This window comes from Protopterus annectens, chromosome 13.part0, assembly GCF_019279795.1.
Source record: "Protopterus annectens isolate FY-2018-M chromosome 13.part0, PAN1.0, whole genome shotgun sequence".
NCBI classification, from domain to species: domain Eukaryota; kingdom Metazoa; phylum Chordata; order Ceratodontiformes; family Protopteridae; genus Protopterus; species Protopterus annectens.
In genome coordinates this window covers 848,318,619-848,343,225 of record NC_056747.1, presented here as the reverse complement: position 1 = coordinate 848,343,225, position 24,607 = coordinate 848,318,619, and positions in this window count along the sequence as shown.

Sequence of the window (24,607 nt, the reverse complement as noted above, 5' to 3'; positions counted from 1 at the left end):
GGATAAATTCAAAAAGCAAAAGATGAAAGCCATGAATAAGTTAACTGTAAACAGGGCACACTGAAAGAAAACAGTTGCAGACCACAGCAGCCTAAAGCAAATTTTGTAACTGAGCAGGGAGGGCTGTGTCCAGAAGAAGAGATTGCATTTTTTGTATTCTGCAAAATACAGTGAGTTACAGCAGCTGTGTTTCTGGATCAAAATCAAGCAATAATACATATGAGAGGTTAGACTTCATACCTAGGTAAAAGCAATCAGCAGAGAATGAATGACTAGCATAACATTTCTAGAAAACATGAATGCTGATATAAACTGCACTATTGTCTTCACTGTCCATGTTCTGAATTCACTGTTGCAGTCATGTTGGACTAGCTCCAAAAAGTAATTCAGAGTTATACAAAGGTGGAGAAAGAAAACAAAACTACATACTAGCAAGGGGCAATGTATTGTTATAACACAGTCAACTAAACGAAACAAGTGTTTAAACTAAAAGAAACAAGTGTTTACAAGATGTCATTGAATAATTACAATAGAATGTGAAGTAGGAATGAATAAAAGAAATAACAAAGGACTAAATAATAAAGCAGAAGAGATATTGACCACTCCAAGAGAATACGCACAGGTTGGGATTCATAGTCAGGTTGTAAAGTATGCAGTGTGAATTTACATGGTTATTAGCCATGCACAGGGTGCAGAACAATTCACAGAAATGAGTTGCATGACAATGCAGTGAGCAGGGGGGTATCGTGCTCTGTATGAAAATGATTGTTTAATTACATGGAAATGAAGATGCACACCCAAATAAGGCGGTAATGATATGCAAATGCATACAACCAGAACAGCATTGTAACTCATAGTTGTTTTTGGAGGAGCCTACACATCACATTGCACAATTCTACAAAGGACCAATGCATACAAGAAATAAGTGCACTGCAAACAGCAGTGATGCTTGGTGTCATGCCAGGACTTGCTCACCAGCATCTCATTTTACTAAATAATGCCAGTTCCCATATAGTAGCACAGTGAAGCAGATGGTATCAATGAAAGCATTACAAACAGTAGATTACATATTATAATTGGACTGACCAGGAGGTAGTTGACTGCATCCATATTGATTGATGCATTGTAAAAATGCTGGTGGACACAGGCTTTCCACAAGAAGAATCTAGAGGAATTTGTGGCCTTTGCTTTGCTGAAAAATGTATGTGTAGCATTCATCATCCTAGCTAAAAGGACCTTTTAAGACACCAGCAAGGGACATCTGTATTTTACAGCCCTCAACTTGAAAAATTCCTAATCAGTTTGTCAAAAGCGTGCTTCCACATTTGGATAAACATATCTGGTTTTCTAGGATAATAGAGACAGGAAGAGAGACAGTACTATGTATGGAGTCTATGACATAAGAAGCCTTCCTGATATACTGGATGCCAAAGACTGCATGGATACTACAGCAAAGGCCCCACATTGGGAAAAACCACAGTGGTAGCTTAACAAAGGCTATAATTCTGTGAAATGTCAGGTATTGTGCAGCAGTCTGCATAGCAATCAGGCAGTTCATATAATTCACATCTATAGCACACATTAGCTACATTGTCACTTCCAGCAATGTGCCTTTTCACAGCACCATCTAGCTGGCAACTACAGGCTGTAGGCACAAAATATGTGCAGAGCTGCATATGGTATAATGAGTACATATGCACTAACTCCCCTAAAACATTTGCTTATTCTGTGTTGTAGGGGATGCTGTATACTCCCTTGAATCCTTGCTAATGTCACTGCAGAGTGCTGCCAAATTCCAGTAAAACATGGCAGCTACAGAGACCTGACATGCCATCTAATGAGTATTCACCATGCTGAAGACACACTTGTTTCCTAGGAACATCTCGTGGGGCACTGTAGTACTTCGCTGTCACAGCCTTCAAGCTAGTCTTTGTGTCTGCCATACAACATGCGTGATGATGCATTTTTTGCACATTTTCTTCCTGATACAAAGTGTTACCTACATGTCAGGGGCCCATCTGTGACAGTGAGAGTATCAGGAACACCTCTAAGACAAAGATATAGAGGAGGGGAAGGGGTACATAATGAAATGTGAACCCTAGTAAAGATTATTATAGGATCAAGAAAAGAGACAGCAGTTTAAAAAATAATAAGTAGGCCATATACAATACTCCATTAGGACTATAAAAAATCAGTTTGAGGGGAAAGAAAAGACTAGAAGAGCATGGAGAGGCAAAATAACTAAACAGCAACAGAAAGAAATGTGTAGGGCACCCAAACCTGCAACAAAATCAAAAAGATTTAGAGAATATATAGGGAACAGTCTGCACTGATATTTTATACCCCAAGCAGACTTCAAAAGATTTTTTCAAGTGGAGAGTTGGTATTGGAGATGTGATGCAAAGCAAAGAGGAAATAGGGAGCATATGTTTTGGGAGTGTCCTGAACTGACTAATTTTAAAAATGTATTACAGACTATCCTGATGGAAGTATTGGTTGAGTAATTAACCATAACAAGGAAATGATTTATATAAGTTGGAGTTTAAATCTAATGGTGCAAAATTACAGAAAGGCTCCATTAAATTTACTGATGGTGACAGTTAAAAACAATCAGAAGAAAATAAAAATCAAATATTAAACCAATTTAGCAGACCTACTAACAGCAATTTGAAAGAAATGCAAGAAAGAGAGATGAGAACGTTGAGAGGGAGAGGGAGAAAATTACATTTAAATAAATGGCACTTCTGGCAATACTATGTGCAAACGATTGCATATGATTAATTCAGGAGGATGGGTAGCAGGAAAGAAATGAATGAGAATGCAAAGGGCATTGAAAAAACTAATATTGTTGATGGAAAGTAAATATGTAAAGTAAAATCATGTTAATTTAGAAATGGAAAAGTTGATTACATATGATTGGTGCAGTTCAGATTTTTGTCACAAAGTTTGCGTGTGAAAAATAAAGTTTTTTAAAGAAAAGATATACACTAGGGAGGCATGAAAGAAGGCAAATACTGAGCCTTAAAATATCAGAAAAAATTAGTAATCTTAAAACTTTGTTGATGAACTCAGTCACAATAATCGTGAAACCTTGGTAGTGTTCCAAAGCAACAAGCCTTTATTCATCACAGACAAGCGATCCTCAGTAACAAAAAATCAGAAATACTTTACAATGTTAAACATAGCTTTTATACACTTAGAAGTAGGTGTGGAAAACATATTTATTGTTTAATTTTAAACCAGCTTAATCCAGTATTCCAGCCAAACATAAACAGGGCCGTAAAAGTGCATTAAAGAACAGCAAGTACCCACCCCCACACACTACTACTGATTAGATCAAGCTAAATACTAGTTAAGGAATACACCACCTATATTTCCAACCCACATTCCAAAATCAGGTATTAAGAAAAGCATAACATACATATAAATAGACTGACTTTTAACTAAAATGGCTTTGGCTAATTAATGCAATAAAGCCTTCATCAGGTTTGTGACAAGCACTATAATCATATACATAGATAGATAAGTAAAAAGGGCTAACTAGATAGATACAAGAATAAAACATGCAAAGCTATCTAACCATAAACAGTTTCTAATTAGAACACTATAGGGGGGAATTCAATAAAGCCAACATGGATTCATTTTCTGTGTAGGCATAGTGGCACGGAGCTTACACAGATGTAAGCAGCAGTGCAGTTCAGTAAACAGAGCTGAGGGCCGTGCGCAAGCACGCCAATACGGAAGTGTCCGTGGCATGCAAATCACCTCATAAGCAAGTGAATTGCATGCAAATGAGGGTGTAGAGTGATCGAGCAAGCAGATAGGGAAATGTATATTGAAAAATTCCATGTACATGAAATAAAAAAGTGAGCAGGGGCTGTAAAAGCCCAGTTAGAAGTTCAAAAATAGAAAAGCAGACACAAATATGTGCAAAACTATGCCCTGTGTGTCCAAAAAGTACTGGAAAATAATATAAAATAATTATTTTTTTTTAATATCCATATTATGTTTGCACGGCATGCAGCAGTGTGCAAACATGCCGTTATGCAAAAAAAAAATTTTAAAGTGTAAAAATGAAAAAAATAAAATATGTGACAATAATGCATTATAGAGCCTTGCATGGAGTATGTACAATGGTAGATGTCTGTGGTTGCTAAGGAGACTATGTACAATGGTAGATGTCCTGGAATAGTGTAGTTTCCCAGTTGTGTGCACAGATATGTATGCAAATGAGCTGGGATTACTGAATATCTAAAATGGGTATCCGTGCCCACAGATCACATCTGTGTAGCCCTAGGACCGTGTTTGTGTCCACAGAAGAGGTAGCTGATATCAAAAGGGGGTGTGTCTCTATTTCTTTAAGCACCTTAGAGCTCAGTGGTGCTTGTTTGCACAATGTGCCGCTAAGCTGAGAAGGAGGGTGTGTCCAGTGTTGCCAAGCTTTGTTTAGCTTTGGGGCATATGTTTAAGCTGGTTTGAGTGTGTTTGCATGGCTCACCACAGTGCTGAGTATGCCTGTGTGTCTATTAACTGCTGAGCATCGTTTATACCTATGGCATGGGTTTGTGTGCCATACCACAGTGCTTAGCAAGGAAGGCTCTCATAAAAAGAAAAAAAAAGAAATTGGCTGTGAAAGCCAGTCAGATATAAATTACTGATGACTCCTGTTCCACCTAACCTGGACCTTTCCAACCCCTCAGTGGTGTATTTGGCAGGTGGATTGCAGCATAGTTAGCTAATCACACAGGCTGCATCTGCAGCAGAGCACTATAAAGTATGCATACACACTACAATCTGATTTCCCGCCCATACTCTCCACCATTGGAGTACAGACTTGGGAATTTTAAGTGAGAGAATGTTAGGGGCTGCTGCCACTCTGCTACATCTGTATGTGCTAGATACTGAGGTCAGTGCTGATGCTGCTGCTGACAATAGGCCTAGATTGAGAAGGAGAAGAGTGTTCAGGTCAGGGGCAGCTCGTGCTATCAGACTGCTGGACTGCAGCCCTCTCAGGAAAAAAATGGAAATGTATTTGACATTTGCCATGTAAAAAAAAAAAAGTATTACTATTTTTTTTTTGTTTGGTGTTTTGTGTGTTAACTACTTAATTTTACACAACACTACGATGAGTCCCGGAACTCAAACTGCGCATGCTCGTCGCGTTCCATTTTTTTTTTTTTTACAATGTAGTATACTATCTGACTGCTGTACAAGACAGTCCAGATTAAAGAAAAAGCTTCACTGTGGTGCCCAGAAGTCTATGCGGTTTAACCGCACAGTAAATTAGAAGGGGTTTCAGACTGCCACGTCTGCAGGCACGTATGTGACATGGATGGCTGGATTGCTACTGATTGTTTCTCGCTCTCATTTTTGAGAAGAGAGTGAGAACCAATCAGTAGCCTGTAGTAGCACACTAAACTTACTTGGATTACTTGTGCTATGGACGGACTATCCTTGGTGAAAGAAAGTTTTTTTTTTTCGGCTTGCATTTGACTTTTGCCTGTTGCTGGCTTGCTTATGAGCAGCTGTTGTCATCAAATCAAGTTATTAAACAGAACTGAGGTAGGTGCTGGACTCGGCTTGTCAATGTAATTTTTTTTTTTTTTTTTTTTTTACAGTACTGTCGAAGTATGGAGGAGTGAGTCTATGTTTGCTGCAACTTAATGTAACCTAATATCATTTTGCTTTTAGTTTCAGCACTATTGTTTTGTTTACCTCTTTTCCCTTAAATTTTTCAATACAATACAATACAAGCAGTTTTCTACTTCACAATAAATTTCATTGGACTTTCAACCCACAAGTGCCACAGTATAGCAACTAAATTCAGAACATTTAGGAGGTTTATACACAAACTTCTGTCTTGTAGTACACAGCAAGGAACCACCTTTTCACTGTGACAAGATTTAATTTTTAGAAGCAGCACTTCCAAACACTTAACACATTTTAACATCTAATTTTTTTAGTTTATATACAATTGACCTCCAGCAGGATGTCCCATTAACTGCTGGTAACACAACAGCTTGTGCTTAGTTCAAAATACCACAACATGATTTATAAATGTTCATTTATCTATGCAGTTTTTTCACTGCCTTTACTTTCATGCCCTGCATTGCAAATGTCAGTCACTCATTCACCATTCATAGAAGCTTTGGAAATAACATCTTTGAAAAACACCTTTGTAAAATGTTTGTAATGCACTGCTTAGCTTGCTAGCCTTTACACAGAGTTCACTAACATTGGTAGAAGCACAAACACCATATACTGGAATTGCTTTAAACAAAGCGTTGTTTTTCATCAGTACTGTTTAGCAGAATACCCCAATACACTAGTTTTGCAGCCCTTGTATTGTACAAATGGCACAGTTATGTTTGAATGTCACAACACAGTTATTTAATGTCACAAATTTGTTTTACCACACTCACTGAAAAGACTTACTGTTTTCATCATAGGATAAATTCAAATATGCAAACATGATCCCAGGTTCACTTCTATAAAATAGTGCCATCAATTATTTTAAAGTGCAATAGTCTGACTTAGAACAATTAACACATCCAGCATCTTGTTAAGCTTTAGCTCAGAACACAATGTGGTGTTACCAGCTTCAGATTCACTTATGTTAACCTTTCCTAGATGGAAAAAATGTATGATTGCTTTGGTTTCACTTACCACATAGTTTATAAAATTTGTGCTACAACAGTAGTTGCCAGTTTATCTTGTTCATGAAGTTGCCTTAGTAAATTCAGTATACAGTTTCAACAGGTGCAGCTTTGTTCACCAGATTTTTGGTAGTTCAGCATTAAACAGTTTACAAGAATTCAACAGTGTCTGAAAATACAACTGTTTCACATGAAGACTTCAACATTTCTTTAGACGAAATCTGTTTTTCATGCATCACTTAAGAATTTCATTAAGTACATTGTTACTCATATAGCAAGTTAACCTTTCTTTGGGCACACTATGTTTCTTAAATCAAATGCCATACTGAGTTATTACAATATTAAATTAGGTGCACTTTTCCTTACTCCAGTTTTACCAAACATCAGTTGTTTCATCAAAGATTTGTTCCACAGGGTACATCTCCAAAAGTGTTTTATCTTGGATGTACAAACGCAGCCTTTTCACCAGTACAATTACTTAGTTCTTAGAACAGCATAAGCATACCACAGCCTGGTACATTTCAGTCTTTCTTGTTCTCTACTTCTGAAGGTGTTACACTCTTCTATCTCCAGTTAAAAGTCCAGTCAATAAGATAGAACCACTTTCCATACATTTTCATTATCAGTTGTATAAATCAAAGTGGTATTGTTGTTGCCTCACAGTAAGAAATTCTCTGGTTCGATTCTTGGCTGGGGTTCCTTCTGTATGGAGTCTGCATATCCTGCTTGCAATTGTGTGGGTTCCTTCAGGGTGATCTGGTTTCCTCCCACATTACAAAGACATGCGTCTGGAGTGTTTCTTCCTGGGCCTCCACTGAAAATTGAATAAATAAACCTGTCTACATTTTCCACCAGATGTCATATGTTGGGAGTCATTAGATCAAACACAAAATGTGTTTTAACCACATTTAACATGCTTCAGTCATAAATCAGTATGCTTTTAATTAATTTATAAAACACTCTTTTTATTACAGATTTTTATATACTACATTGAAGTGGCTTTCTTCAAACTAATTCTGCAAAAAAACAATACTTTTTCCACTAACACAATTGTGAGAAACCTAATACCTGGAATACACATTAGCTTAGCTGTGCTAATTCTGTCCAGAGTAATTCAACAATTTTCTAGTAGTGAATTTCCTTCATCTTCTTCTAAACTCAGTCTGGTTACTTTCCAGTATGGATTCACAGAGAGTAGACTCCCCTTCTACTCCGAGCCTCTTGTCTTCTGCACTTACTGTGAACTCACACAGTCTGAATAGAGTAGACTCCCCTTTCACTCAAGCGCACTTGCCCTCTATATTTCAGACATTTAGTGTAGTAGGAAAATATTCGACTCAACACAGCAATGGGACCTGCAGCAGAAGATTAGGGTACATAGTCTGGGAATGAACAGGCAATAACAGTGTTATATGTGAGGCAGAGGCAGATGCAGAGCTGGGCCATGGCACAGGCAACACTGAATAAAATGATTCATGCACTGCCATACCAAGCTAGCAAAGCAGTGCATGGACTTTTCACACTGTGGGTAAGAGGGTAGGCAGGCCACAGTCATTGTCACATGTAGAGGGCAAGAACACAATGATAGGTGGCAGCAACACTGTCCTATGAGTCAGGGTTATGGAAGGTGAATTTGGCAGCCACTTACTCTGGAATGTGGTTGTGGGGAGTCAGGAATCACATTATCCAATGGTGGGGTTGAGTTGAGTGGTGACCATTGTTGCTTAGAATCTGTATCACTCCTTGCCACACCTCCTCCATATACATCTTGCCAATGCCACCTTTGCCCACAGTGCATATGCTATGTGTGTATGGAGGTCCTGTAGAAGAGCTCTATCTCCTGGGCCATGAAGATTTTCAGCCACTGCCTCTCTCAGGGATCCATGACAAGCCCTGTACTCCTGTGGGTTACACAAATCAGTCAGTGGATGTGTCAGGCTGACTATGAAAGTCATCTATGTTTGATCACTGACCCCTTTCCCATTCCTTAGTTATTTCACATGCCTATGTAATGTTCTGCTAATTATCCCATGTATACACTGGCTATCTATACCCCTTCCTACATCTACCCATAGGCACCATTTATTGCTAGGCACACCCGGTTATACCTCATACAGTGTTTACCCACGTTTCTTTTTTTTTTTTTTTTTTTTTTGCTAAGCATTTAATTTTAATTGCCTGAGCCTCCTATATGATATTTTTACTACTAGAGTTGCTATGAATTTATTCTCATCATTTAGAGCTACGTACTTGCTTGCACAGTCTATCAGCATTCCTATGTAAGTACATTTTTTAAAGATCATGTATTTCTGAATTGCCTTAGTCTTGCATTCTGTGTAGGTTAACTTGCATAATATTAATATACACTGACTCTCACTCTTAGTTTCTTGTTTTCCACAGACTACTTTGCATTATCCTTGCTTTCTTTGTCACATAAAGTCATGTAAACATTGATACTTTACTGATGTAATGCAAATATGCATGAGAAAGTATCTTATGACTAACATAAAATGCATTTTTGTCTTTTGCACTTATACAATTGCATGCTAAGGGCTAGGAGTATCACTGGCATCCTAGATGAGGATAGGTTCCTGGCTTTAATGCTTGTTCTCCTCCTGCTGTTATACCAACTTTCATCAACATTAAATTTTTTCAAGATGTGCAGTTTTTGGTTAATGGATTTAAAGCCAAGCTTTCATTTTTATAATTGTTTTTTTCTTGGATATGGCCATTGTACATTTTTGTGACATCTGATCAAGAGATATTTATTATGTTTTCTGTTTCATTCTCACTTATGGTATACAGAATCATATTTTATGTGTGCATTTATAACTTATATGTATAACTAAAGGATGTATGTTGTATTGTTATGCACTGCAACTAAGCCACACATTTAGGCTTCTTGCAGTATATTACTTGCAGTATTGTGCCTGAGAAGTAGTGATTCTACATAATGATGGATTTATTTACAGGTACAAAAAAGTTATTTTTCACCTGATTGTGTCACTCTGGTGATCTCTGCATGTGTAAATGAGTTACAGCCTATTTTCACTTCTTCCCTTAGAAAGAACTGTACCATTTTAGTCCTTTGCTTCTTTTTCTGTATTCAGGACTGTTATGGTATAAGTCTGTCTTACAACAACTTGGATTTAAGGCAATGATATTTCCGGCTTCTTATCTTGAATTTCAGGTCATTTCCTACAATGCTTCTAATAATTTATAAAGTATTAACCTGTTCTTTTGTGATAACTGGTAGAGGAATGGTGGAGGACATTTCCTGGGGGGGGGGGGGGGGTAACCAGAAATGATGGGTGGGCAAAATTCAAGCTATATTTATCAGTCAGCAGATTTACTTTATCTTCTGGCTGGGTGTAGGTGATAACCATCTACAACTAACTCTTTACATTGTTGGGTGTTGCCCTTAAGATTGTGGACATAACTGAAAAATGCCTTATGGTTATTCTTTGCTCGGGAGGCTATTTTTGCCTTGAAGTTGGCTTTTGAAAATGTGTCTAGTCTCCTGATTTGCTTGTTTAAACTAATAGGAGAGATTTTTTTCCCTGCAGTCCATGTCCTCTCCTACTTCTGGACAGGATTTTCTTTCTTTTGTTGTACAAACTATAACAGGGGTCCACCAGGATGGCTTGTTTTTGCAGGTTTATCTTGATCTGGTATTGCCACTTCTCCGCAGCTGTTTATGTGGTTGTACAATTATTTTGTTTATACCTCTACATAGGCCTCTGTATTTTCTTAGTTTAGGGGAGCTTGGAAATTAGCTATGTCATCACATAATAGGAGGTAGTTAGCCTTCAAAAAGTTCTTAAAGGTTCTGGAGTTAGATGGGGGTGCTAGTTTTATATTTATTTCAATGGACACTGTTTTGGGATCTGATCTGACCAGTAAGGGCATTACACTTGAAGGGGGGGGTGCAATGATTCCCCATGTTTGTGAGTACCAAGTTTAGGATATTTGTACTCCTATTGGGAATATAGACTAGATACTCCAGGGAATTTACATTGACAAAGTCTAGAATTCTTTCAGCCTACATGTTAGTGGTCATGTAAGCTTCCCAGTTAATAGAGGGGTAGTTGAAATTATTCATGAGTATGGTGTTGGGCTTAAAGCCGGTAACACAGAGATTGTTACTTTCAGCATGTTACTTGGTACTTTTAAGCTGAATATAAATTATAATTAGAACAGCAGTGCAAGGAGAAGTGGTTTGAGTTGAGTGCTACTTGTTTTTCTTATACTTGATTTTTGACTGGCATTCCAGAAATGTATTTAAAAAGTAATTTATTTTTTCATGCCTCACAACCTTTTTGTATCCAACTAGATATTAAGTAAGCTGTCATGCAGCCAGTGCATTGAAATATTTTTTTTCTTCTGCACTTCATCTTATCTTGATTGGACTCCCATAATGACGGTTTGGCACCCAGGGCAGCGTATTTAATTAAAGTTCCAGTTTTTATGATTTTGAGCATATCTCCTCCCCTTTCTAGTTGGCCACACCCCTTCCCATTGGCCCCACTCATTCAGCTGTCTCCTGCATCCCCCCTTTGATTTGAAGTCACCAGCCTCCACTGGTTCAGGCCCAGGGTAACCTTCCAGGAGCTACATGAGCTGGAGATTGTAGAGCACTACAGGATGGACAGGGACATACTACAAGAACAACAATTCACCAAGCTCTCCCACCATCAACTCAGACTCAGAGCCAACAGATGGGAACCCATTCCAGTGGAAACAAAGGTTTATGTAGTCCTTAGGATAATAGATATAGGTACTTTTCAAAGACCAACTGGGGACATTAGGGGAGTCTTACAAGCATCACCATCCAGAGTACTCCACCAGTTCTTGGATGCTATGCTAACATATGCCAGTGAGCACATTTATTTACTCTGCACCCCTGAGGAGAGGGCCAGCAGTATGCATCTCTTCTACAGTGTAGCACACTACCCTGAGGTATTGGGTGCCATAGACTGCACTCATGTCCACATCAAAGCACCATCCAGTGAGGAGGGTAGAGACTACGTCAACCTCAAGAAGTATTACTCCATCAGCTGCCAGGTTGTGTGCAATGCCCAGGGCATTATCATGAATGTGTGTGCTGACAGCCCTGGTAGTTATCATGACTCCCATATCTGGCACACATCATGGTTGTAGCAGATGTTTGCTAGGGGGCACATCCCATACGGCCATCTACTGGGGGATGCTGGCTACACACTGGAACCGTGGATGATGACACCAATCAGAAATGCACACTTACCGAAGAATGCCATAATGAGGTACATGCACAAACTAGGAACATCATAGAGTGTGTTTTTGGGCTGCTCAAGTCATGGTTCTGGTGCTTCGATATATCTGGTGAAACCTTGTAGTACTCCCTAGCCACATGTACACAGATGTTCACAGTATATGCCATGCTACACAATATGATCCTGCGGAAACAGCTGTGGCAGGATAATTACAAGAAAGGGACACACAGCTCCCCACTAGTGCCTAGGTCCCCACCACCACACCCACAGGGAGACTCAGAGGAGGAACCCCATGAGGCTGTCCCTGTAGGCAGATGTAGGTGTGCCCAATATGCCCTGGCCTTGGCCAAGAGGCAATGCATAGCACATGCACTGACAACCCAGGGTCCTAGGGACTGACACCTTACTCTGACTCGCATACACAGTAAAAAGGATGCCAGCCAGACCACACAACCTGTACCTAACCATGTATTAACTGTGTACTGTGTGCCTCACACAGAGTAAGCCCTGAAACACAGGTCTCTCAACTGCTATGTTCACAAGGTAAGACACTCTCCTATACAGCAAATATACAAGGTACTAGACTGTGGTAGCATATGTATGGACCTGCTGCATGTATGCAAGGGAATAGAGTGGGCTACTGGGCTACTTGCAGAGAACTAACAGATACTTGGGACAACAGGTACTCTGTCCATTACTGAGTGCCCCATAATATGCATTAGGCCACGACTGGAAACCTCACTGCATTATGCAAGGGATATGCCAAACAGTGGGGTCATAGGACAGATGCACGACTATCAATGCCAGAGTCCCCTACCAACAACACATCAGTGTTCCCATACAATTGGAGTAACAGTATGTTTGCAAGGATACAGCAGCATACCACACAATTCCAGGGTTAATACAAAGAACCTGGCCACATGTTCTATTTTCCACAAAATGCAGGAGTCACAATGTATGTTTGTAGCCTGTTGATAGTGTGAGGAATTAAACCTCACTTTCTGGTGGCTGGTGTGACTCACTGGGCTAAGAGCATTAGTATGGTTGATGGTGTTGATTGTTCAAAACTGGCCACACCTACAACTTTTGCATGTGAGATACTCGTATGGTAGGAGTCCCACAGACTGTCAAAATGCTACAATCTGTTACTGCAAGAAAGCTGGACAATGCCAGAAAAATGGGGGGACAGAGGGCCAAACATACAGACATTATACATGCTCTGAGTAACCGAGAAGATGGCTAGTATAGCAGAAGGTGCAACAGGTCAGATTAGCAGCAGGATGTAAAGGCCATCACTTAACTGTGTCAGCACTTACAACACTTCAGTGGACTGCATTTAGTAGTATATTACCGGATAAACACAACTGCATGAGGAACAGAGCAGACATATGGGGCAGAATGCTGGACATTCTGCAAAAACATGTACAGTGAAAGTTGTGAAGACTGTCACCCTGTTTGTGGTGTTACATCATGTACCCCAGTCACATCATACCTCTCAACCACTTAGCTCAGGAAATCTGGACAAAGCCATGAACAATAATGGGACAAAGGCCCAAATATAAGGAGAATGATTAACTATTGGCCAAACAAATGCGGAAAGTTCAGAGAATAACAGGTCGTGCATTAGCATGAATGTCCTGATGTGTATGGAGTCAGTAATTCAAATGTCTGACATCATTTCCTAATGTTCAATCTATAATGATTTGCCACTAATGTACCTGAAAATCACAGGGTTATGTAAAATGTACAAAAATTTGATGCAAAACTCTATAAATTATATTACAATCTGTACAACTATTAGGTATAGCAAACGGATGGGGAATGCCTTGGACAAAATATCAGGGAGGTGCTGGACTGTTGAATCAGGTGCAGCAGCCAACTGGCTGCAGCACACAAAATCCCAGACTGGAGTACAGGTAGTTCTGGCCTGGAGTCACCTTGTAAGTACTGACAGTCACACTGAGCATGCTCCTACACTTAGCTAACTTCAGCCCATGTCTGATGCCTCATCTGCCCAAAGAAATGTTATGTGGAAATTTGTCTGTGCATACAGACAGCTATGTATACGTATCTGTCTCTCCGTATCCCCCCTTACATGATTGCTCTATCTATCAGTATGTGGCACATATATATATATATATATATATATATATATATATATATATATATATATATATATATAAATGAATGTGTAGACTGATTTACATTCTCCACAGATATGTACCTAACGCAGTTAAATAAGCACACACACACATACACACACACACACACACAGACACACAGCTACAGTTAGGTTGACATCCGTGTTTATATATATATATATATATATATATATATATATATATGTATGTATATATATATATATATATATATATATATATATATATATATATATATATATATATACATACATGTGTATATGTGTGTGGGGCTATATGAATGTCCCCATTTACTACATGCAGAATGCTGGAGTTATTAGCACCTACACACACACCAGTTGTCTGATGGTAACAGACCAAGGGCACATAACAACAGAATACACTCACCCACAGAACCCTGTGCCTGCAGAATGTCATCCTGTAATTAGACAACAGTGAGCAGGTGGTGTAATGTGCAATGTTTGCAGTGCAGAACTTGGACAGGTCATATTGTCACTGGCCAATTGTCCACCTACAAAACTGCAACCAGCCAGACATGGCGATACTGGTAACTGTACACACATAGCAGGGGTATTTACAGGTATCCTACTGCTAGGGCACTAGATACAATAACAGCATCAAGCAGGATTACTCAGCAGGCCACACCTGTGAGTAAAACAAGGCCACTTTGTGTTGTCCAAAAGTACTGTGGCTGCATCCACATGTACAACAGACATAACATGTGGCGCATGCAATAAGTACTGCAAGCTATAATGTGTAATAGTAGGTAGGTAGGGGTTCTAATCTCACATCAGCCACTTTGTGTGTGTGTGTGTGTGTGTGTGTGTGTGTGTGTGTGTGTGTGTGTGTGTGTGTGTGTGTGTGTGTGTGTGTGTGTGTGTGTGTGTGTGTGGCTATATCCCCTACAGCAGTACAGACATAACCATCTGGCCTATGTCTGTGCAATGGTTATTCATTTTAAGGTCATGTGACTACTTGCCAGCCTCTCCATTGTCTTCCTTTACAAGGCCTGCTGATGTCATCCACCTTAACAGCACTGGCTGACATCTAATAATAGATAAGCTCTATGGTGCATTCATGCTATAGTGTGTACTACTAGGAAGGTATGGGTTCTAATCTCACAACAGATAACTGTGTGTGTGTGTGTGTGTGTGTGTGTGTGTGTGTGTGTGTGTGTGTGTGTGTGTGTGTGTGTGTGTGTGTGTGTGTAAATATATCCCCTTACAGTTGGGAGGACATACCTGTATGGCTTATATCTCTGCAATGGCTATACATTTTATGGCCATATGACTACTTGCCAGTCTCCCCATTGTCTTCCTTCATAAGGCCTGCTGATGTCATCCACCCTAACAGCACTGGCTGATAATCTAATAATAGATAAGCTCTGTGGTGCATGTGATAAGTACTTTGTTCTATAGTGTGTACTACTAGATACGTAGGAGCGCTAATCTCACACAAGCCATGTGTGTGTGTGTGTGTGTGTGTGTGTGTGTGTGTGTGTACAAATATATTCCCTTGCAGCAGTACACATATGGCCATATGTGCTATCTATGTGCAATGGTCATGCATTTTACTGCCCCGTGACTAGCTGCTAGCTCTAAATAGCCCACATCTACCTAGGCATAACTGCTATTCACCACCACCTACATTTATATGTATGGAACACCCAGGTGACATGTATCAAGGGTAAGATACCTTGTTGCAGGGTATGCATGCATGCAAAATTCTGCTGACTGTTTGACATACATGCACCTAGGTAACCACGCATGTATACAGCCATACCATGCCAATGTCATATTTCTGCTGTGCTGCCATGCCATCCTGTGCCACTGTATTGGCACCAAGTATCCATAGCTTATCCACTCAGACCCCTGAACAGAAACATACACAGGTCTGTGAGACACCTGTCATTCTGTGACACTACCACCAGTCTAACATCATGCAATAAAGATACACAAAGTTTGATGTGTAGTAATGACACATGCCATCATAAAGCACCTGTCATGACCCACAACACAAGCCATGGCATAGGAATACTGCATTACAGAACTATATGTAAAGTAATATAGTCACTCTGTGCATCAGACACATATTTGTATGTCCCTGTATTGACAGCATGGATGGCAGGGATGTAGCACAGGTATCATCACATGCACAGGTTGTGGTGTGGGGGTGCCAGAGGCCTAGGCTGTGCCAAACAGTTGACAGCATGTGTGTGAGTCAGGAAGGGGTTCTGGTTAGATGGGCCATGGAGAGGTGCCATGTGTGTCTGATGGTGACCTGCATGTGACAGTGATGTTTGAGGATGTGTATGTACACAGTCAAGTGTGTATATTGGACAGCTGTAGACCATAAGTGGCAGAATGGACAGTTCACTGTCTCTGGCCATAAACATGGGAACTAGCCCTGTCAGGAGTGGCACTGGCACCACCATACCCAGGGTCAGATGCAGTGCTAGCAGCTAACAGTGACTGCTGTCTGCTGGGCCCATGTCCCCTATGGGACAACCCAGGACCATGTGCCCATGGCCTGCCGCATTGTGGTGTGGACAGCACACTTCCTTCTGTAGTGCTGGAGGTGCTGCCACTATGGTAATGTGAGTGTGCATGGCCACATGGAGTCTCAGCAGATGGTGTTGCTGACCTACGTCCCTGTGTCAGATGCCCTACTCCAACCAGGTGTTCCAGCACAGACAATGTTGGGTGAAAGACTGACACTGTCTCAGCCTACCATCTGTCCACTACATCAGTGAAATGATTCACGGCATCACCAATGCAGTGCAGGCAGTCACATATGTCAGACTGTGCTGCTTCCATAACCCTGAGCATCCATCTGGTGTTGCATTTGGAATGTGCATGTGCCTTCATGATGGACCAAAACATGTGGTGAGTGACCCATGATGTGACACCCATGACAGGTGGTGGATGGGCAGCAGTCCTCTTTCGAGCACCCCATCAATTTGTCTGTGTGGGACCTTGCCAACTCTCTGGCTATGGCCAGTATCTATACTCACTGATGCCAGAGTTGCCACACTGTCCTATTCAATGTCACCACCCTCTGACTGCCTGATATCTGTGGCCTCAGGGGACTGGGTATGTGTGGGCATACTGACTGTGTGCAGGGACAATGGGGAAGAAAGTGAGATATCAACCCCTGGGCCAGATGCAGCCCCCAACAACCACACCTGTGCCTCACTATGGCCACAATCATCATCAGAGTCCGATGAGACAGTGACATCGGGTTGTGAAGGGGACAGACACCAACCTCCATGTTCACATGTGAGGAGGAAGACAAAGTGAGTGCATTACTACCTGTACTATTATGTATGCTAATCCACACAGTCACATACAGGTGAACAGCCATAACTGCATTACACATCCCATATCTTATTTCTGATCCCATGCACAACACACACACACAACAACATACACTGTCAAGACAGGCCCATTATAACATGCATTGCAGCTACATCCAGTTAACTTTGCCAGTACAATGCACCTGTGAGATAAGCAATATGACAGTGTATGTGATAGACCTACACCTAAAGCCCAGTGCACCTTTCTTGAGCATAATATGCCAGTTGTAGTGTCAGTGCCTCAGGTATGTACCATCTACCTGTTGTGTGTGAGCAGGAATCTTGGAATGATTGCCTCCTGTATTGCAGGCTGCATAGTCTTTCTTAACAATAAGTGTAATTGTGTTACTGTTTCTGCAAATACATAGCTGTGATTACCCATTCTATGTACTTCAGTTAACTGCTCCTATTCTACTCTGGCTAAGCATAACAGTTGTGCCTAGGGCAACATGGCAGCCCTTAACATTCTTAAGGTATATACAATCTGTCAAACAATAGTAACACACTTACCAGGTACAGGACCTCAGACTCCAGTCACACCTGATATACCTATGAAAATGTGAGAGAGAGGTATTGTCAGTAATGCCATATGTTGCATTGTTACAAGGTAATATGTGCATATATCTACATGTACAGTGGCTAATGTGTTACTGCCTATATTGCTGACATTCTGATTACAAGTGCACAACTGTGCATTAAAACCAAACCCTCCCCCTCCAATGTAGATAAACCTGACACCCATGTACTGGTATGTCACAATGACTGATACAGTATTACACTGATAACCACAGTAAGCTTACCTGGATGCTCATCTGATGTGGATGTTGTAGCACCCACCTCCAGGAAGTATGGGGTGATGGATGGATGGCAGCTGGTGGGTGATCCCAGCCTCACCAGAAATTCCTCTGTGGCCGAGAGTGGTTGTACTGTTGCAGGCCCTCCACCAGTGGTAGCATGGTCCCTGGACACAGCAGCTGCCCTTTGCCATGCAGCATTGACCATATCTGTGAACTGGTGTCGAACCTGCTCATAGGACCTGTCCTGTTGGCCAATTTAGTTCACTGGCATGATGAGATCAGCCCACAGTGCTGCACATTGGTCACAATTTTGGAAACTCCTGGACAGCCGAATGTGGTGATGCAATCTGAGACCATCCAGGATAACATTATTTTCTGTGTCTGTAAATGATAGGTGCCTCCTGTGAGACATTGTTCCTGAAAGACAACAAGAGGAGAACACATCACAGGACCAGATACGTCGACATCCACTATGTACAGACCCTACACAACCACAGTGTACTGCACTATCCACTGCTCCCTCACACTTCATACCCCAAAGTCTACTAACACAATACCTGTGTGGCTATCACCAAGATAGCAGCGATACCAGTTATGTCCCTGTGTGCCATGACAGAGTCTGCAGCCATCACTGCTGTCTACTGTGGTGTGTCCCCTATGGGCAAAGTCCCACTACTATGTCATACAGCCACTGTCAGAAAAATAGCTGTGTGCTATTACAACTATATGGGGACAGTTCAGCAACACCTGTGTGCCACAATGACAGACAGCAATACAACCCTGCTGTAGTATATCTTCCCTATAGACACCATACCTCTCCACTACACAGATGTTTGCAAAATGTGAACGTGTGCCTCATAGATGTGGCCCTTTTGGCACAAACATGTGGATGTCTGACAAATGGTTGGCCAATGATTGATTGTTGTCAGAATATACAGAATCTGGCTGTCAGATGCCAGACCCCTCAGAAAACACTTACACTATAGTAATCTCCATTAGTCTATTCATAGTCTTACTGTGTACGGCCAATATGTACACTCTGTCGCTGAGTTTGGGCCTGTGTCCTCCCAATAATAATGGCTATGACCTGAATTCCTGCTGTAAGGGGTTCACGGGTATGTTAGCTATAGCTCTCATGCAATGAGGTAGGAATGTCAACAAAACAGTGACCTAGCCAGAGTACATCAGGGACAGTCAGGGACACCTTTACAATGTCTGAACTATTTCTGTGTGACATTGACAGACTGAGAGGAAGTGAAGTACAGTACATTGTGTGATATTAAGCTGTGTACGCCCTTAGTTCCTCATAATCCACTAGCTTTCCTACAGCAGCTGACCACTGTAGGAGGCAGTAACCGGGGCAGAGCTGTGATTTGATTCAAAGCAGGGACAGTTGAGAAGCATGCCTGTATCTGTTGGACAGCAACATGTCAATGTCATAGAAGTACTACATGCCTACTCTTGTAACCTCTTTTCCCCATACCTCCATCTTCCCATCTGCATCCCATTATATGGGCACATGTATTACATACCTAGTAGAGTGAAGTAATCATTTTTTGACCAGATCCTCTGCAAACAGGTTGCTAAACCATAGTGTGTCTGAGTAGAGCATCATACAAACCTGTTCTCCATAGGCAGTTGATTGCCTTTTGCAGGGAATGCGCATTAACAGGTAATTGCCTGTGCACCAATCTGTGGCTCAGACTTGCCAGTTGCATCCAAAACAGTTGGATTGCACTTTCATTAGCCAATGACATGGCACCACAGTGCAATATTTAAGGCAGTCATGTAGGCCTTGGTCTCTTTCTTAGTATTTGAGATGGACATTATTGAGGTGTGGAGACTACAGCATCACAGAGGGTTGGTACAAATACTGTCTACTGTTGAGATTTATGTGGAATGTCCAGAGTTTTGCATGATATGTTTGGCCATTGTCCCATGACACTGTAATTATGTGGCAGTTCAGTGGTAAACATTGTGGGTTGAGGTCAGTAAGGAGAGAGAGAGAGACATGTGAATATCAGACGTTATACCTGTCAGAATATGCATGCTGATGCAGTAGCTGCTATTCTATCAGTTCACTATCTTTATAGGGGAAAACTGTGAAACATGTCCCTGTCACTGCCCTGTCACTGCCTTTGCCCCCCCCCCCTTATGCATGTTGTTCTCTGGATCCCTTGTTCTACAGGGTTGTGAGGTATGGTAGGTCTGTAGCAGCTAGCTTAACATACAGCTGCGAATGTTGCAGGAAGCAGCTGCTGCTGCATCCTAGGACACATAGGGGGAAGTGTGAACTCTTTGGAGGACAGCAAGCTATATGTGTAACTGAGGCAGCAGTGTCAGCTGTGTCATCACAGCAGTGCCAGGATAAGGGTACTCTTTACAGTTCAGTCAAGGCATGTGCGTAAGGTACATCTGTGATGTAACAGTGCCAATCACAGAGAAGTAGGCAGCATATAGTTTGGCTATACAAATATGTGCAGTGTGTCCCTACCTACAGGCCACTGACTTGCAAACATGGGTAGCAGTTAATGCAGTAGCAGCAACCTGTGTGGGTTAAAATTGCATGGCTCAGTCATTAATTGCTGTGTTCACAAGAATGTATTTAATGTGCAACACACTGGATTCGAACCCAGGACTGTGGGTGGCAAAATATAATACATGCAAGGCATTTAACAGAAAGAGCTACTGAGTCAGTGCTGAAGCAGGTGTATTTGCAAGATATATGTGCATACATACAGTCTGCGACACATGTCTGCGTCCATCATTATGTGCATGGCTTTGAAAGGCAGTTGTTGTGCATCAGGGTCCCAGTTGTACAGATGTACTTTGCCATTGCTACGTTAGCAGGTGTGTTTAAAGATGTTGCTGATAAAAGGGAACAATTACCTGCTATCATACCTCTCAACCTCTTAAAGCAAGAAATCTGGAGAAATCCATAAATAGTGGGACAAAGGCCCCAAAATAGGGACAATCTTTACATATTGCTCTTACAAATGTAGAATGTTGATAGAATAACAGGTTTTGCATTAGCATGTGCCTTCTGAAGGGTATGCGAAATAAGGTTAAATTCCCAAGACTGGAAAAACTCCCTTATCAGCCTCAACAAAAAGTTGAGATCCCTCATCAAATCCTCTAAAGCTAGGTATGAAAACAGAATTGCAGCAGATAGTAAAGACAACCACAAGGCCTTCTATAGTTATGTAAAGAATCTCCACGACAATACCCAGATTTGCTCGGAGGTATTGCACAATGGCACCTCCTATACCAAGCCGACCAATATTGCCAATATACTGGCCGACAGATTTAGTGCCAACTTTACCCCTCTCTCCTCCACCAAAGGACCAATCACAATACCAATAGATTGCCATGCACCCAGTAGTACTGCTGCACAGATTAAAACAGCGCTGTCCAAGGCCAAGAATACAGCTTCTATGGGACCTGACAATATCCTTGGCTGCTCTACATGAACTTCAGAGTGAACTGGCACCTCACCTGTTGCCCTGTTCAGTCACAACCTCACCTCAGGCTTTGTCCCTACCAAATGGCACACTGCTACAGTCATCCCTCTCCACAAAGGAGGTGCAACTACAGACCGTGGGAACTATCACCCCATTAGCCTGATGAGTCTGATATGCAAAGCTATGGAATGCATCATCATGGACCTAATAAACAAGGATATTTACCTAGAGCTCACCTGGAAACAAAATATGACCTGGTATTAGTACTACAGTGTTATAGTTGAACACAAATGCATGAAATGCAATCATGACAGAGATACTGTTACTGTGTTGAAATATCGGCTCTAATTCCACAAGTATTGCACAACAGTTTATTACAGATACCTTCATGCATTTACTGGAATAGTTTTGAGTTTTTCTTGCATAGCAGTTGGCATTATGCAGCTGTAATTCCACAGTTATTGCACTACAAATGTTATGCAAATAACTGGTTAATGCTCTACTCTTTCTGACTTATTTGACTATAGATAGCATAATACAGCTGTACACACCACATTCACAGTGCAACCTGGCCAGGTGCCCTGCAGGCACCTTGATGTTGTGAACTCTCACCTCTGCAGCTGTTGGGAGAGAAGCACACCATTATGCATACCAGTTTAGCAGATATTCAAGATTAAATGTTGTTGAAACACAGGTAAACATACTTACAGACATGTGGAACATTGCCCACCCGGAACTCTTGGACCCAGGTGTCCAATAGAGCCCACTTTCATCTTTTCAGGTCATCATGGTGGTGACGGCACTGCTCACCTGTGCGAGGGATACCAATTGCACTGGTGAGATCCTTTGCTAACCTGTCCCGGGTCTCTGCTTTGTACTCTGAGCCCCAGTAACCTCCCTGCATGAGCCGGTCTTCATGTATTTTTCACAAGAAATCTGACCATGACCATGGACTCCTCAATGCCCCACCACTGGGCCTGAAAGAGTGAACCTTCTCCAACACCTCCCATTGTATCGTTCAGAGACAGAACTCCAATGGATTATGGTGTATTCCTGCCTATTGGGCTTAATATAGTCCTTTTTCCTGAACTTATGCACCATTGGGCAATTTTTAAAAATGTGACACATCACTTACCAATGTACAAACCAGCACAGCTCACCTGAGCAGTGCTTAAACTGCAATGCTTAGCAGTGCTTAGCAGTGAGCAAACCAGCTAAGCACAGCCAAAAGGGGCCAAGCAGTCCCTAAACAGCAATTGTTTAAGCAGTGCTTATCATGGTTTAGCAAGGCTAAGCAGAGCTTAGCTGAGCACAGAAGATCATGATTTAAAAATAATTGGCATAAATTGTATTTTAAAAATTATTGCTTAATTTCCCTTCTATGTATTCAAACCCTGCACCTACTGCACATAAGGCTGTAACTCTATCCACTTGGCTACCTGGATATTTGGAATGCTGCTATACTTTACATATATCTCTGAGCCATGTTTTAGCACTGCTAAGCACTGCATCACACTGTGCAAACCCAAACTTGACCTTTGAATTAAAAAATAAATGCATCTGGTTTCTATTTTTAGATGTCTGTCATGTATCAATTGCTGAATGCAGCATCACACAAACTTTAAAAAAAATGAAATGCATTGATGTCATGCACTTGGACAGTGCAGGGGGTGTGTTAGTCATCTGCGGACACAGTTAGTGACACACTCCCTACACTGATTCAATGGCAGTGTTCCAGAGCTCTCCCTCAGCAATGCACCTTCATTAATATGCATGGTGCGCTGCCTTATGGGGAACCCTTACACAGACATGGTAACTTCCATGTGGGCTCTACACTATGTCTACATATTTATTAAATCTAGGGGTATCTCTCTCTCTCGCTATATACATATATATATATATAATGTGTGTGTGTCATATTATCTAATAAGCATCCATGTCAATGCTTTGCAGCTGAGAGAGAAAAAAAGGAAAGACACCTGTCATGACAGTTTTCATATGTGCAGCCCTCCCAAAAAATGTTTATACAATTAAAACCAGTAGAAAAAACACACAAAAGTACAGAAAACAGTAGATGAAGTAAACTATTAATGTATAAAAGTATGCAGGCATGTGCATGCACCAGTATGCTAAATGGGGGAATTAAACCAAAACTTTATGGTACTAATGGCTTGAAGAAATGTGTGTATTAAATCAACCATTTAAATCTCTGGTGTGATGCAAGAGTGTACTAAATCTAGTTAAATCAGAATTGAGGTTAAAGTAACTAAACATATATATATATATATATATTTATGCACGTTCTGCACATAATTTTTTATTACTTGTTAGTATGTTTGGTACCTTTAGTACATAAAAATATTCCCTCACAAATTCCCTAAAAAACTTTACAGATTGTGTGGCAGCTAACATAAATTCAACACACTCTTAATAGAGCAATAGTAATTAAGTCCTGGTTTTCTGAATGCATTTAATATCAGCTGACAGCATAATTCTTTTTCCTCCAAAATACCACTGACATCTCCTTCAAGCTCATCCATCTCTACACAGTCCAGAATGATAAATTTAAAACCAGAATGTCTGGGGTTTTATAATAAGTGTTTGGATAAGGCATTCCTCTGGCATTTACATCTGAAGTCAGAAAGATGACCTGAAATCTTCCTTTTCAGTTTATTCATACCCCAAGATTTAATAAAGTCCATGTAGGCACAGTGTAGAGTCTACATGGAATGTATCCATGTACACAGCCACGGTTCCCCCTCAGAAGCATGCCATGCATATTAATGATGCCGAGATGCCAACAGAGAGCCGTGGAACATGGATATTGTATCAGTGTAGGTAGATGTGTCGGGGCTACCTGTGGGTGTAGATGACTGTGAAGCTCCCTGTAATCCTCTCTGCCACTTTTGTAATGTTGAGAAGTGTGT